The sequence below is a fragment of the Panthera uncia genome (genome assembly GCF_023721935.1).
Source record: "Panthera uncia isolate 11264 chromosome B2 unlocalized genomic scaffold, Puncia_PCG_1.0 HiC_scaffold_24, whole genome shotgun sequence".
Classification (NCBI taxonomy): Eukaryota; Metazoa; Chordata; class Mammalia; order Carnivora; family Felidae; genus Panthera; species Panthera uncia.
Genome location: NW_026057580.1, coordinates 44814685 through 44818236, shown reverse-complemented (window position 1 = coordinate 44818236; position 3552 = coordinate 44814685). Strand labels below are relative to the sequence as shown.

The 3552-nt window shown below is 39.6% G+C and overlaps 1 pseudogene; it reads right to left on the bottom strand.

Annotated features, from left to right (window-relative positions):
* Positions 1-1514: 1514 nt before the first annotated feature.
* On the bottom strand, positions 1515-3253 carry LOC125938664 (26S proteasome regulatory subunit 4-like; annotated as a pseudogene).
* Between the last annotated feature and the right edge of the window lie 299 nt (positions 3254-3552).

The window sequence follows — 3552 nt, the reverse complement described above, 5'->3', positions numbered from 1 at the left end:
ATATCTTTAGTGGAAAAGCATATAAGTTGAAAATAATGACAGTTTTGTGACTTTTTTCCAATCCTTATATCCCTCTTAACTGTATAATATTACTACATATCATGTAGTGTATGGTATAGTATAGTATATGGGATATCAATGTATATGTACATTTGACCTTTGAGCAACATGGATTTGAACTGCACAGATCCACATATGTGCAGATTTTTTCTGATAAATACATTACAATACTGTAAACATATTTTCTTTCTTATGGTTTTCTTAATATTTTTTTCTTCTAGCTTTATTGTAGGAATACAGTTTATAATATGTATAGCATACAAAATACATGTTTATTGACTGTTTAGGTTACCGGTAATGCTTCTAGTCAACAGTAGGTTATTAGTGCTTAAATATCCAGGGAGTCAAAAGTTATACACAGATTTTTGACTACATGGGGGTCAGCACCCCTAAGCTCCATATTGTTCAAAGGTCACTGCATATACTATATGGTATAGTATACCTATAGCTTTTACTGTATTACTGTAGCTATATTATATAATCATATACCAATTATATAATTAGATATACTAATTATATAACATAATTATATAATATAGCTACAGTAATACCCCAAGACTCTCGCTAACAGATACAACAGGAAGAAAAGATGTCTAACCTATAAAGATCTCTCTGTGATTATTTTTTAGTGATAAGCTCAGGAGCTGATTTAAATAGCTATATTCAATAGTTCACTACTAGAATTAGGCCTGTAAATACATACCAGTATTTTCCCAAAATAAAATTGAATATACTGTTTATCAGGCAGGATCTATTAGCTTAGGCTTTGCACTGTAAGTCAGTTCTCCAGAAATGGTGATAATTTTGTATTGATCCAACGAGCTTTACTGTTAAGTGTTCCTTAGAACCAAAGACATGGTGTTAAATATTAAGTATAAAAGGATAGTGCATTAGTCTGCTTCCATAACAAAATACCACAGACTGGGTGGTTTAAGCAAATTGCCACAGACTTGGTGGCTGAAAAAATAGACATTTATTTTCCCACAGTTCTAGAGGCTGAAGTCCCAGATCGAGGCCCACAGGGTCAGTTTCTGGTGAGGGCCCTCTTCCCAGCTTGTGGACAGCCACCTTCTTTCTGTGTCCTCACAGTGTGGACAGTAAGCAAGCTCTCTGGTATCTCTGCCCATAAGGATACTAATCCTTTCAGATCAGGGCCCCAACGTTAAGACCTCATTTGACTCTTAATTATTTCCTTACTCAAAATTCAGTCACGTGGAGTTTAGGCCTCAAACAAATTTTAGAGGGATACAAACATTCAGTATAACAGATAACTATTTCAATACCCCCACTTAACTTATTTTTCAGGTTAACTGGTCCTCTCCATCCTCTTTGTAAAAAGTGTACATTCTTATGGCCTGACAACTCGTGGCCTACTAGTATGCCCCACACTGCTATTTCCACATGTTGAATGGTCAGCTTCTTTTTTTTTGAGGAGGAGGAGGAGCTCACTTTATTGGGGGGAGAGCACTGCACGTGGCCAACACATGAAGGCAGCCTGACGGGCACCCTACACACTGCGCTCAAAAAGGGACACGGGAAGTTTTGCTAAGAAAGATCAACTGGAACATGGGTTCCTCTGGGCAGCTTCCCAGCCTCATCCCTCCGAGGAGTCAGGATGCTCCTGACCGTTTCTTTGAAGGCAGATGTGGTCACTACAAGTAGAGCCCCTCAGGGGTGCCTTCTTGTTTTTTATAAAGAACATTTTCTTTAGATTTTTTAAAGTCTTCATTTGTTACTTTCATTCTGTGTTCTCTCAAGGCCATCAGACAGCTTCTGTACAGATTGCCTTGATGTCGGCCCCAGAGAGGTCATCTTTAGCCATGATCAAGTCGTCCAGGGTCACATCATCAGCCAGCATCATCCTGCTTGTGTGGATCTGAAAGATGCGCTTCTTAGTCTTTTCATCAGGCTGGGGGGACTCATTTTTCCCGTCAATGTGGCCTGGTCTGATAAGTGCTAGATCCAAAGTTTCTATTTGGTTTATGGCCATGATAACTTTCTGGTCACCCCTTGAATCAAATCCATCCAACTGGTTCAACAGTTCCAACATTGTTCGTCGAATTTCTCTTTCACCACTGGAATTTGAATCATATCTTTTTGTTCCAATGGCATCAATTTCATCAATAAACACGATGAATGGCCCATGTTCTTCTGCAACTCGAAACAACTCCCAAACGAGTTTGGGCCTATCACCTAGGTACTTCTGAATAAGTTCAGAGCCAACCACTCTTGGGAAAGTGGCTGAGGTTTGGTTTGCTACCGCTTTGGCTAATAAGGTTTTACCTGTGCCAGGTGGTCCATAGAGAATGACCCCTTTGGGGGGCTTTATACCCATCTCTTCATAATATTCAGGATGAGTGAGAGGAAGCTCCACAGATTCCTTAATTTCCTGGATTTGGTTGTCCAACCCCCCAGTATCAGCTTGGGTTTCCTGGGGGCCTTTTCTACTTTCATCACCATGACCAAGGGATGCGTGTCATTCATGAGCACCCCTATTATGGCATGTACCTTGTGGTTGAGCAGGACTGAACAGCCTGGCTCCAGCAGATCCTTGTCTCCAAAGGAAAGAATGCTGATATAGTGTTCTGAGCCCACAGATGTGGACACGATGGTATGATTGTCATCATCTCTTCCAACGTTCCTACCAACATTTGGGTCCCCCTCAGATCATCCACCTTTGATCTTTCCTCCTCTTGCTTTTCTTCTAAAGGCTTCATTTGTTCCTGATTTCTAATGAATTCTTCCTCCATGAGAAGATAGTCTTTAATTCTAACTTGAGTAATTTTAAGCAGCACCAAGTGCGAGGTGTCACCAGTGGCAGCTTGCTGGCAGCATTGGTCCCTTTGGTTGGTACTCTGGTTGGTACAGGAGGTTTGTACTTCTTTTTCTTGTCCTTGTCATCCTTCTTGCCACCTCCAGGGCCATGACCACTCCTCTGACTTTGACCCATCTTGCTTTGGCCGCTCAAACTGCCACTACCGGAAATCAATGGTCAGCTTCTTAAAAGTAGTTCTGTTGATTCCCAAACTCATTCATACCTGTTGAACTTGTTATTGTAATTATAGAATTTGATTTGCAAGTGAATAAATATGCATGTGTAAAGAAAAAGTTATTATTTCTATGAAAACGAAATTATGAATTCCAGGAAAGATTCAGTAGTTTTAAAAATTGTCATGAAAGTACTTGACAAGACAATGATAAAGGATTAGAAAACAATAAAAATCCAGGATTTACACTAAAATTGTCTCAGAAGTGGCTTTAGTTCTCCTTCCACTTTCAAGAAGCTGAAATTGGACATTGTGACAAATGCATTACACACGTTTATGTAAACGTGGTCATGGAATCCCTCACATCAGCAGATGCAAAGCATAGATTTCAGTAAGGGCTAACAGATCATGTGCATTTACGCATTTTATGATCAAATACAATGGTAAGGCATATTTTTATTATTTTGAACTGTCTTTAGCCACCAACCACTTTTCCTAATCACTC